Raw genomic sequence first — 13,698 nt, 5'->3', positions numbered from 1 at the left:
TGAGCGCTTGGGGGAAATCCAGTAGAGTGGGGCGACATGGTGGCTCACCACAGTGGGGGGACGAGGCAGTCGTTCATTCAGTCGTATTCATTCAAGCCTAGTAGAGAAGCAGCGTGGCTCAGTGGAAAGAGCCTGGGCTTTGGAGTCAGAGGTCATGGGTTCGAATCCCGGCTCTGCCAACTGTCAGCTGGGTGACTTTGGGCGAGTCACTTCACTTCTCTGGGCCTCAGTCCCCTCATCTGTGCAATGGGGATGAAGACTGTGAGCCCCCCGTGGGACAACCTGATTGCCCTGTGACCTCCACAGCGCTTAGAACGGTGCTTTGCACATAGTAAGCGCTTAACAAATGCCAATTATTATTATTATTAGAACAGTGCTTTGCACATAGTAAGCGCTTAATAAATGCCATTATTATTATTATTATTATTATTATTATTATCTATTGAGTGCTCACCATGTGCAGAGCACTAGACTAAGCGCCTGTGCGAGTCCAGTAGAGTGGGGAAACCCGGACCACAGATGATCTTTCATTCCATCTGTGTGACTTTGGGCAAGTCACTTCACTTCTCTGGGCCTCAGTTCCCTCGTCTGGAAAATGGGGATGAAGACCGGGAGCCCCACGTGGGACAACCTGATCACCTTGTATCTATCCCAGCGCTTAGAACAGTGCTTGGCACACAGTAATAATAATAAATGATGATGGCATTTGCTAAGCGCTTACTATGTGCAAAGCACTGTTCTAAGCGCCGGGGAGGTTGCAAGGTGATCAGGTTGTCCCCCGGGGGGCTCACAGTCTTCATCCCCATTTTCCAGATGAGGGAACTGAGGCCCAGAGAAGTGAAGCGACTTGCCCAAAGTCACCCAGCCGACAGTTGGTGGAGCCGGGATTCGAACCCATGACCTCTGACTCCAAAGCCCGGGCTCTTTCCACTGAGCCACGCTGCTTCTCTAGTAAACGCTTAACAAATACCATCATCGCTGGTGGGGATTAAAACTGTAACTGTAACTGTAACTCTGTAAAATGGGGATTAAAACTGTGAACCCCCCGTGGAACAACCTGATGACCTTGTAACCTCCCCAGTGCTTAGAACAGGGCTTGGCACATAGTAAGCGCTTAATAAAATGCCATCATCATTATTATTATCGTTATTATTATTGTTATCCTCATCGTTAAATCCTGTCAGCGCTTAGAACAAATAATATAATAATATAATAATGTATGATATATTATATATAATAATAAATAATATAATAATACATATGATTAATCAATCATATTTATTGAGCGCTTACTGTGTTCAGAGCACTGTACTAAGCGCTTGGGAAGTAGAAGTTGGCAACATCTAGAGACAGTCCCTACCCAACAGTGGGCTCACAGTCTAAAAAACAGTTCTAAAGAACAGTGCTTTGCACATAGTAAGCGCTTAACAAATACCATCATTATTACGTGCCAGGCACTGTTCTAAGCGCTGGGGAGGTTACAAGGTGATCAGGTTGCCCCACGGGGGGCCCACAGTCTTCATCCCCATTTTCCAGAGGAGGGAACTGAGGCCCAGAGAAGTTGAGTGACTCGCCCAAAGTCACCCAGCTGACAGTTGGTGGAGCCGGGATTCGAACCCATGACCTCTGACTCCAAAGCCCGGGCTCTTGCCACTGAGCCACGCTGCTTCTCCGGGCAAGTCACTTCACTTCTCTGGGCCTCGGTTCCCTCATCTGGAAAATGGGGAGGAAGACTGGGAGCCTCCCGAGGGCCAACCTGATCACCTTGCAACCTCCCCAGCGCTTAGAACAGTGCTTGGCACATAGTAAGCACTTAATAAATGCCATAATTATTATTACTATTATTATTATGATCGGATGGATGACTGGCCCATCCGGATGGGAAATCCTGCGCCGCTATCGTGGAATCTTATCACCAGCCAAACCCTCATCATCATCATCATCAATCGTATTTATTGAGTGCTTACTGTGTGCGGAGCATTGTACTAAGCGCTTGGGAAGTACAAGTTGGCAACATATAGAGACGGTCCCTACCTTCGGCCTTCACTGCCTAAATGTGGCGCAATGGACAGCGCATTGGGCGTCTAGTGACGAGAGAGCGATTCAAAGGTGGTGGGTTCGAATCCCACCGGAGTCGGTTTATTTTTGGAAAAGAGCCCGGGCTTTGGAGTCAGAGATCATGGGTTCAAATCCTGGCTCTGCCCATTGTCAGCTGGGTGACTTTGGGCAAGTCACTTCACTTCTCTGGGCCTCAGTTCCCTCATCTGGAAAATGGGGGTGAAGACGGTGAGCCCCCCGTGGGACAACATGATCACCTTGTAACCTCCCCAGAGCTTAGAACAGTGCTTTGCACATAGTAAGCACTTAATAAATGTCATTATTATTATTATTATTATTATTAAATACTGTTTTCCTCCCATCTCTGGGCCTCGTCACCCCCTAACCCTGTTTGCTCCCCAAAATCCCCCCCAGGGGGTTGGGGAGGTGATGACAAAGAGCGCTTACTATGTGCCGAGCACCGTTCTAAGCGCCCGGGTAGAGACGAGGTCACCAGGTTGTCCCCCGTGGGCCTCCCAGTCTTCATCCCCATTTGACAGATGAGGAAACTGAGGCCCAGAGAAGTGAAGCAGCCCACCCAAAGTCACACAGCGGGCCAGCTGAGAAGCAGCGTGGCTTAGTGGAAAGATCCCGGGCTTGGAAGTCGGAGGACGCGGGTTCTAATCCCGGCTCCGCCGCTTGTCCGCTGTGTGGCCTTGGGCCAGTCATTTATATAATAATAATAATGGTATTTATTATTATATAATAATAACAATAATAATGGTATTTATTAAGCGCTTACTATGTGCAAAGCACTATTCTAAGCGCTGGGGAGGTTGCAAGGTGATCAGGTTGTCCCACGGCGGGCTCCCAGTCTCCATCCCCATTTGACAGATGAGGGAACTGAGGCCCAGAGAATCAATCGTATTTATTGAGCGCTTACGGTGTGTAGACCACTGTACTAAGCGCTTGGGAAGTCCAAGTTGGCAACATATAGAGACAGTCCCTACCCAACAGTGGGCTCAAAGTCACACAGCTGACAAGTGGCAGGGCCGGGATTTGAACCCACTACCTCTGAGAAGCAGCTTGGCTTCGTGGAAAGAGCCCGGGCTTGGGAGTCAGAGGTCGTGGGTTCAAATCCCGGCTCTGGGACAGGCACTGCATCCGGCCCCGTTCGGATCCATTCCGGCGCTTAGAACAGTGCGTGACCCATGGTAAGCTTGGCAAACGCCATCGCTATCACTCATTCATTCAATCGTATTTATTGAGCGCTTACCGAGGCCCAGAGAATAATAATAATAATAATTTTGGTATTTGTTAAGCGCTTACTATGTGCCACGCACTGTTCTAAGCGCTGGGGAGGTTCCAAGGTGATCAGGTTGTCCCACGGGGGGCTCCCAGTCTTCATCCCCATTTTCCAGATGAGGTCACTGAGGCCCAGAGAAGTGAAGTCACTTGCCCAAAGTCACCCAGCTGACAAGTGGCAGAGCCGGGATTTGAACCCATGACCTCTGACTCAAATCAATCAATCAATCGTATTTATTGAGCGCTTCCTGTGTGCAGAGCGCTGGACTAAGCGCTTGGGAAGTCCAAGCTGGCAACATCGAGAGACGGTCCCGACCCGACAGCGGGCTCACGGTCTAGAAGGGGGAGACAGAGAACAAAACCAAACATACTAACAAAATAAAATAGAATAGATATGTACAAGTAAAATAAATAAATCAATAAATAGAGTAATAAATATGTACAAACATATTAACCAAATCAAATAAATAGAATAAATATGGACAAATAAAATAGATAAATAAATAGAGTAATAAATACCTACAAACTATCATTCTCGTCGTTCATAGAGAGTGGCCGGAAAACGCCAGGATCCAGAGCGTCGCGGAGGGGGAGTTGGGACAGGCCGGGGCCGAATCCAGAAATAACAATAATAATCATAATTATGGTATTTACTAAGCGCTTATTTAATCCCAAGCTGCGGCCTAGCGTTGGGGTGGATACCAGCAGATCAGGTTGGACAGAATCCCCATCCCACGTGGGGCTCTTAATCCCGATTTTACAGATGAGGTCACCGAGGCACGAGAAGTGAAATGACCTGTCCAAGGTCACCCGGGATAAGAATAAGAATAATAATAATATTAATGATGGCATTTATTAAGCGCTTACTATGTGCAAAGCACTGCTCTCAGCGCAGATGAGAACCGGCAGGAGGAATCACAGGAAGAGTTGGCGGCAGCGCTCGTGGCCTAGTGGATAATAATAATTTCCAGACCGTGAGCCCGCTGTCGGGTAGGGACCGTCTCTGGATGTTGCCAACTGGGACTTCCCAAGCGCTTAGTACAGTGCTCTGCACCCAGTAAGCGCTCAATAAATATGATTGAATGAATGAAAGAATGAATGAATGTTGGGTAGGGACCGTCTCTGGATGTTGCCAACTTGGACTTCCCAAGCGCTTAGTACAGTGCTCTGCACCCAGTAAGCGCTCAATAAATATGATTGAATGAATGAATGAATGAATGTTGGGTAGGGACCGTCTCTAGATGTTGCCAACTTGGACTTCCCAAGCGCTTAGTACAGTGCTCTTCACACAGTAAGTGCTCAATCAACCAATCAATCAATCAATCGTATTTATTGATTGATAAATAAATACCATTGAATGAATGAATAATAATAATAGAATTGTATTATCATGATATTATTATATTAATAATAATGGTAATAATAATGACATTTATTAAGCGCTCACTATGTGCAAAGCACTGTTCTAAGCGCTGGGGACGTTACAAGGTGATCAGGTTGTCCCCCGTGGGGCTCACAGTCTTCAGCCCCATTTTCCAGATGAGGTCACTGAAGCACAGAGAAGTTAAGCACATATCTATTCCATTCATTTTATTTTGTTAATATGTTTTGTTTTGTTGCCTGTCTCCCCCTTCTAGACTGTGAGCCCACTGTTGGGTAGGGACCGTCTCTCTATAACAATAATAATAATGGCATTTATGAAGCGCTTACTATGTGCAAAGCACTGTTCTAAGCACTGGGGAGTTTACAAGGAGATCAGGTTGCCCCATATGGGGCTCACAGTCTTAATCCCCATTTTACAGGTGAGGGAACTGAGGCCCAGAGAAGATAAGTGACTTTCCCAAAGTCACCCAGCTGACAGTTGGCGGAGCCGGAATTGGAACCCATGACCTCTGACTCCAAAGCCCGGGCTCTTCCCACTGTGCCACGCTGCTTATAATAATAATAATAATGATGATGGCATTGGTACAGATTTATTACTCTATTTTACCTGTACATATTTACATATTCTATTTATTTTACTTTGTTAATATGTGTTGTTTTGTCATCCGTCTCCCCCTTCTAGACCGTGAGCCCGCTGTTGGGTAGGGACCGACTCTAGAGGTTGCCAACTTGGACTTCCCAAGCGCTTAGTCCAGTGCTCTGCACACAGTAAGCGCTCAATAAATACGATTGAATGAATGAATGAATGCCAAGCACTGTGCTAAGCGTTGGGGAGGTTCCAAGGTGATCAGGTTGTCCCACGGGGTGGGGCTCACAGTCTCCATCCCCATTTTCCTGATGAGGGAACTGAGGCGACTGGCCCAAAGTCACCCAGCTGACAATTGGCGGAGCCAGAATTTGAACCCGTGACCTCTGACTCCAAAGCCCGGGCTCTTTCCACTGAGCCACCCTGCTTCTCCACGTTGCCAATTTGTACTTCCCAAGCGCTTAGTCCAGTGCTCTGCACACAGTAAGCGCTCGATTGATTGAATGAATGAATGATTTGGGGGTCGAGGCCTGCTTTCCCGGGCTCTCCCCATCCCTTTTCTCCCAGTTTCTGGCTTGGGACCAGAGTTTTCCGGCCGGAGCTGCGGGCAGGCGGGCGGTGGCGGATGCCAGCCTGTAATTCCGGTGGCAGGAGGAGCCGGGCCCCGGATTCCCCTGTCCCCCCGCCCCGGGGTGGCGGACAAATTAAGGAAGTTGGGTTTGTCAGGCCCAGGCCCGTAAACTTCCAAAATTATAAGGTGAAAAACCAGTTATAAACACTTCACAGGAAGCTAAGCTCATTAAGGACCAAGCCACCGAGGACTAATCATGACGGTGGCATTCGGTACGCGCTTCCTTGGTGCCGGGAACTGCCCTTTTAGACTGCGAGCCCACTGTTGGGTCGGGAGCGTCTCTCTATGTTGCCAACTTGGACTTCCCAAGCGCTTAGTACAGTGCTCTGCACACAGGAAGCGCTCAATAAATACGATTGATGATTCAGGACCAAGCCACCGAGGACTAATCATGACGGTGGCATTCGGTACGCGCTTCCAAGGCGCCGGGAACTGCCCTTTTAGACTGTGAGCCCACTGTTGGGTAGGGACGGTCTCTAGATGTTGCCAACTTGGACTTCCCAAGCGCTTAGTACAGTGCTCTGCACACAGGAAGCGCTCAATAAATACGATTGATGATTCAGGACCAAGCCACCGAGGACTAATCATGACGGTGGCATTCGGTACGCGCTTCCAAGGCGCCGGGAACTGCCCTTTTAGACTGTGAGCCCACTGTTGGGTAGGGACGGTCTCTAGATGTTGCCAACTTGGACTTCCCAAGCGCTTAGTACAGTGCTCTGCGCACAGGAAGCGCTCAAGAAATACGATTGATGATTAAGGACAAAACCACCGAGGACTAATCATGACGGTGGCATTCGGTACGCGCTTCCTAGGTGCCGGGAACTGCCCTTTTAGACTGTGAGCCCACTGTTGGGTAGGGACTGTCTCTATATGTTGCCAACTTGGACTTCCCAAGCGCTTAGTACAGTGCTCTGCATACAGTAAGCGCCCAATAAATATGACTGATTGATTGATTGCACTAAGCAGTTATGTATCATGTATATATTTATTCTATTTATTTTATTTTGTTACTATGTTTTGTTTTGTCCTCTGTCTCCCCCTTCTAGACTGTGAGCCCGCTGTTGGGTAGGGACCGTCTCTATATGTCCCCAACTTGGACTTCCCAAGCGCTTAGTACAGTGCTCTGCACCCAGTAAGCGCTCAATAAATACGATTGAATGAATAAATGACGATGGCATTCAGTAAGCGCTTCCTAGGTGTCGGGACCTGCACTAAGCAGTTATGCATCATGTACATATTTATTCTATTTATTTTATTTTGTTACTATGTTTTGTTTTGTTGTCTGTCTCCCCCTTCTAGACTGTGAGCCCGCTGTTGGGTAGGGACCGTCTCTAGATGTTGCCAGCTTGTCCTTCCCAAGCGCTTAGTACAGTGCTCTGCACACAGAAAGTGCTCAATAAATACGATTGAATGAGTGAATGAACGACGATGGCATTTGGTAAGCGCTTCCTAGGTGCCGGGAACTGCCCTTTTAGACTGTGAGCCCACTGTTGGGTAGGGACTGTCTCTATATGTTGCCAACTTGGACTTCCCAAGCGCTTAGTACAGCCCTCTGCACCCAGTAAGCACTCAATAAATACGATTGATTGATTGCACTAAGCAGTTATGTATCATGTACATATTTATTCTATTTATTTTATTTTGTTACTATGTTTTGTTTTGTCGTCCGTCTCCCCCTTCTAGACTGTGAGCCTGCTGTTGGGTAGGGCCCGTCTCTAGATGTTGCCGACTTGGACTTCCCAAGCGCTTAGTACAGTGCTCCGCACACAGTAAGTGCTCAATAAATATGATTGAATGAATGAATGAATGAATGAATGACGATGGCATTCAGTAAGCGCTTCCTAGGTGCCGGGACCTGCACTAAGCAGTTATGCATTATGTACAGATTTATTCTACTTATTTTATTTTGTTACTATGTTCAGTTTTGTTGTCTGTCTCCCCCTTCTAGACTGTGAGCCCGCTGTTGGGTAGGGACCGTCTCTAGATGTTGCCAGCTTGTCCTTCCCAAGCGCTTAGTACAGTGCTCTGCACATAGAAAGCGCTCAATAAATACGATTGAGTGAATGAATGAATGACGATGGCATTTGGTAAGCGCTTCCTAGGTGCCGGGAACTGCCCTTTTAGACTGTGAGCCCACTGTTGGGTAGGGACTGTCTCTATATGTTGCCAACTTGGACTTCCCAAGCGCTTAGTACAGTGCTCTGCATACAGTAAGCGCCCAATAAATATGACTGATTGATTGATTGCACTAAGCAGTTATGTATCATGTATATATTTATTCTATTTATTTTATTTTGTTACTATGTTTTGTTTTGTCCTCTGTCTCCCCCTTCTAGACTGTGAGCCCGCTGTTGGGTAGGGACCGTCTCTATATGTTCCCAAATTGGGCTTCACAAGCGCTTAGTACAGTGCTCTGCACACAGTAAGCGCTCAATAAATACGATTGAATGAATGAATGACGATGGCATTCAGTAAGTGCTTCCTAGGTGCCGGGAACTGCACTAAGCAGTTATGCATCATGTACATATTTATTCTATTTATTTTATTTTGTTACTATGTTTGGTTTTGTTCCCTGTCTCCCCCTTCTAGACTGTGAGCCCACTGTTGGGTAGGGCCCGTCTCTAGATGTTGCCAACTTGGACTTCCCAAGCGCTTAGTACAGTGCTCTGCACACAGTAAGCGCTCAATAAATACGATTGAATGAATGAATGAATAAATAAATACGATTGAATGAATGAATGAATGAATGAATGAATAAGCGCTGGCATAGTAATAATAATAATAATAACAATGGCATTTATTGAGCACTTACTATGCGCAAAGCACTGGTCCAAGCATGGGGGAGATCAGGTGTCCCACGGGAAGGTGCTCCCAGTCTTCATCCCCATTTTCCAGATGAGGGAACTGAGGCCCAGAGAAGGGAAGTGACTTGCCCAGAGTCACCCAGCTGACAAGTGGCGGAGGTGGGATTTGAACCCGTGACCTCTGACTCCAAAGCCCGGGCTGGGGAGTCAGAGGTCGCGGGTTCTAATCCCGCCTCCGCCACTTCTCAGCGCAAGTCACTTCTCTGGGCCTCAGTGACCTCATCTGGAAAACGGGGATGAAGACTGTGAGCCCCCCGGGGGACAACCTGATCACCTTGTATCTCCCCCGGCGCTTAGAACAGTGCTCGGCACATAATAAGTGCTTAACAGATAACATAATTATTATCACTGCTTGTCTGCTGGGTGACCTTGGGCCAGTCGCCTTACCTCTCTGGGCCTCAGTTTCCTCTTCTGTAAAATGGGGGTTCAACCCCTGCTCTCCCTCCGACTTAGTCTGATTTGCTTATCTCGGTCCCTGTTGAGGAGCTGAAACCCTGGGAGTCTATCACATCCTCAGAGAGTCCAACACAACTCTGGGAAGTCCATCAGAGCCCCAGAGAGTCCATCACAACCTCGGGGAGTTCATCACAACCCAGGGGAGTCCATCACAGCCCCTGAGAGTCTATCACAGTTTTAGAGAGTCCATCACAACCTCGGGGAGTCCATCACAACTCCGGGGAGCCCATCACAGCCCCTGAGAGTCTATCACAGTTTTAGAGAGTCCATCACAACCTCGAGGAGTCCATCACAACCCCGGGGAGTCCATCACAACTCCGGGAAATCCATCACAGCCCCGAGAGACTATCGCAGTTTTAGAGAGTCCATCACCACTTCAGGGAGTCCATCACAACCCCGGGGGATCCTTCATAACCGTGGAGAGTCCATCAGGGCCCCAGAGAGTCCATCACAACCTCGGGGAGTCCATCACAAACCTGGGGAGTCCATCACAGCCCCTGAGAGTCTACCGCAGTTTTAGGGAGTCCATCACAACCTCGGGGAGTCCATCACAAACCTGGGGAGTCCATCACAGCCCCTGAGAGTCTACCGCAGTTTTAGGGAGTCCATCACAACCTCGGGGAGTCCATCACCACCTCGGAGAGTCTATCACAACCCCGGGGAATCTGTCATAACCCCAGAGAGTACATCCCCACCCCAGGGAATATCCATCACAATCCCAGGGAGTCCATCACAACCCCTGGGAGTCCATCACAATCCCAGAAAGTCCGTCACAACCTCAGGAGGTCCATCCCAATCCCGGGGAGTCCATCACAGCCCCAAAGAGACCATCACCACCTCAGGGAGTCCATCACAACCCCGGGGAGTCCAGCCCAACCCCAGAAAGTCCATCACCACCTCAGGAAGTCCATCACATCCCCTGGGTGTCCATCACAACCCCAGAAAGTCCATCGCAATCTCGGGGAGTCCATCACAATCTCGGGGAGTCCATCACGACCCCGGGGGATCCGTCATAACCCCAGGGAGTCCGTCGCAACTCCAGGGAGTCCATCAAAGCCTCAGAGAGTCCAGCACAACCTCGGAGCGTCCATCACAACCCCAGAAGTCCATCACAACCCCGGGGGAGTCCAACATAGGCCCAGGGGAGAATTAGAGGGGAGGAAATACAGGGAAGAGGTGTAGACAACTCCATGGAAGCATTTGGAGAGCAAATGGGTTCAATCAATCCATCAATCAATCAATCATATTTACTGAGAGATTACAGTGGGCAGAAGACTGTGTACTAAACGCTCGGGAAAATACAATGCAACAATATAACAGACACGTTCCTTTGCTCACATTGAGCTTACTAGTTCCTTCTGACTCCGCAACTTCCTCCCTAATAATAATAATGGCATTTATTAATCAATCAATCAATCGTATTTATTGAGCGCTTACTGTGTGCAGGGCACTGTACTAAGCGCTTGGGAAGTACAAGTTGGCAACATATAGGGACGGGCCCTACCCAACAGTGGGCTCACGCTTACTATGTGCCAAGCACTGTTCTAAGCGCTGGGGAGGTTACAAGGTGATCAGGTTGTCCCCCGGGGGGCTCCCAGTCTTCATCCCCATTTGACAGATGAGGAAACTGAGGCCCAGGGAAGTGAAGTGACTCGCCCAAAGTCACCCAGCTGACAAGTGGCGGAGCCGGGATTCGAACCCATGACCTCGGACTCCAAAGCCCGGGCTCTTTCCGCTGAGTCACGCTGCCTCACTTCTCCGGGCCTCAGTTCCCTCATCTGTCTAATTCATTCATTCATTCGTTCAATCGTATTTATCGAGCGCTTACTGTGTGCAGAGCACTGTACTGAGCGCTTGGGAAGTACAAGTCGGCAACATGTAGAGACGGTCCCTGCCCAACAGCGGGCTCACGGTCTAGAAGGGGGAGACAGAGAACAAAACCAAACATACTAACAAAATAAAATAAATAGAATAAATATGGACAAATTAAATAGAGTAATAAATATGTACAAACATATATACATATACATATCCATGTACATGTATACATGTGGTATATATATATACATATACGTATATATGTGCATATATATGTATATGTATGTACATATATCTATATACATATGCATATATACATATATGTATACATATATACATCCAAAGCCCGGGCTTTGGAGTCAGAGGTCATGGGTTCAAATCCCGGCTCCGCCAACTGTCAGCTGGGTGACTTTGGGCAAGTCACTTCACTTCTCTGAGCCTCAGTTCCCTCATCTGGAAAATGGGGATGAAGACTGGGAGCCCCACGGGGAGCAACCTGATCACCTTGTACCCCCCAGCGCTTAGAACAGTGCTTGGCACATAGTAAGTGCTTAACAAATACCATTATTATTATTATTATTATTATCATTATTATTATTATTCTCTGGGCCTCATTTCCTTCATCTGGAAAATGGGGATTAAGGCTGTGAGCCCCATGTGGGACAACCTGATCACCCTGTAACCTCCCCAGCGCTTAGAGCAGTGCTCGGCACATAGTAAGCGCTTAATAAATGCCATTATTATTATTATTATTCTCTGGGCCTCAGTTCCTTCATCTGGAAAATGGGGATTAAGGCTGTGAGTCCCATGTGGGTCCACCTCCCCAGCGCTTAGAGTGGTGCTCAGCACATAGTAAGCGCTTAACAAATACCATTATTATTATGATTATTATTCTCTAGGCCTCAGTCCCTTCATTTGGAAAATGGGGATTCAGGCTGTGAGTCCCATGTGGGACCACCTCCCCAGCGCTTAGAGCGGTGCTCGGCACATAGTAAGCGCTTAATAAATACCATTATTATTATGATTATTATTCTCTAGGCCTCAGTCCCTTCATTTGGAAAATGGTGATTAAGGCTGTGAGTCCCATGTGGGACCACCTCCCCAGTGCTTAGAGCGGTGCTCGGCACATAGTAAGCGCTTAATAAATACCATTATTATTATGATTATTATTCTCTAGGCCTCAGTCCCTTCATCTGGAAAATGGGGATTCAGGCTGTGAGTCTCATGTGGGACCACCTCCCCAGCGCTTAGAGTGGTGCTCGGCACATAGTAAGCGCTTAACAAATACCATTATTATTATTATTATTCTCTAGGCCTCAGTCGCTTCATCTGGAAAATGGGGATTCAGGCTGTGAGTCCCATGTGGGACCACCTCCCCAGCGCTTAGAGTGGTGCTCGGCACATAGTAAGCGCTTAATACCATTATTATTATTATTATTATTCTCTAGGCCTCAGTCCCTTCATCTGGAAAATGGGGCTTAAGTCTGTGAGTCCCATGTGGGACCACCTCCCCAGCGCTTAGAGTGGTGCTCAGCACATAGTAAGCGCTTAACAAATACCATTATTATTATGATTATTATTCTCTAGGCCTCAGTCCCTTCATCTGGAAAATGGGGATTCAGGCTGTGAGTCTCATGTGGGACCACCTCCCCAGCGCTTAGAGTGGTGCTCGGCACATAGTAAGCGCTTAATACCATTATTATTATGATTATTATTCTCTAGGCCTCAGTCCCTTCATCTGGAAAATGGGGATTCAGGCTGTGAGTCTCATGTGGGACCACCTCCCCAGCGCTTAGAGTGGTGCTCGGCACATAGTAAGCGCTTAATACCATTATTACTATGATTATTATTCTCTAGGCCTCAGTCCTTCATCTGGAAAATGGGGATTCAGGCTGTGAGTCTCATGTGGGACCACCTCCCCAGCGCTTAGAGTGGTGCTCGGCACATAGTAAGTGCTTAATACCATTATTATTATGATTATTATTCTCTAGGCCTCAGTCCCTTCATCTGGAAAATGGGGATTCAGGCTGTGAGTCTCATGTGGGACCACCTCCCCAGCGCTTAGAGTGGTGCTCGGCACATAGTAAGCGCTTAATACCATTATTATTATGATTATTATTCTCTAGGCCTCAGTCCCTTCATCTGGAAAATGGGGCTTAAGTCTGTGAGTCCCATGTGGGACCACCTCCCCAGCGCTTAGAGTGGTGCTCGGCACATAGTAAGCGCTTAACACCATTATTATTATGATTATTATTCTCTAGGCCTCAGTCCTTCATCTGGAAAATGGGGATTCAGGCTGTGAGTCTCATGTGGGACCACCTCCCCAGTGCTTAGAGTGGTGCTCAGCACATAGTAAGCGCTTAATAAATGCCATTATTATGATGATTATGATGATTATGATGATGATGATGATTATTACCCGCTCCGAAGGCCCCGGTCTCTCTCCTGGAGGGAGGAGGGCCCCCAAAGCGGGCAAGAGGGCCACCCCCTGGGCAAGTGGCCCGCTGGGGAGGGTGCCCATTGGCCGGGCACCCGGGCCCTGCCCCCGGCCGGAGGGCTGGGGGTGGGAGGAGGCCGGTGGTGGTTGTCCCAGCTGGGCCCGGGAGTTGGCTGGCACG

The sequence above is a fragment of the Tachyglossus aculeatus genome, chromosome 8 (assembly GCF_015852505.1).
Source record: "Tachyglossus aculeatus isolate mTacAcu1 chromosome 8, mTacAcu1.pri, whole genome shotgun sequence".
Lineage (NCBI taxonomy): Eukaryota > Metazoa > Chordata > Mammalia > Monotremata > Tachyglossidae > Tachyglossus > Tachyglossus aculeatus.
The sequence above is the reverse complement of the archived record's forward strand: the minus strand, read 5'-3'. Positions refer to the sequence as shown.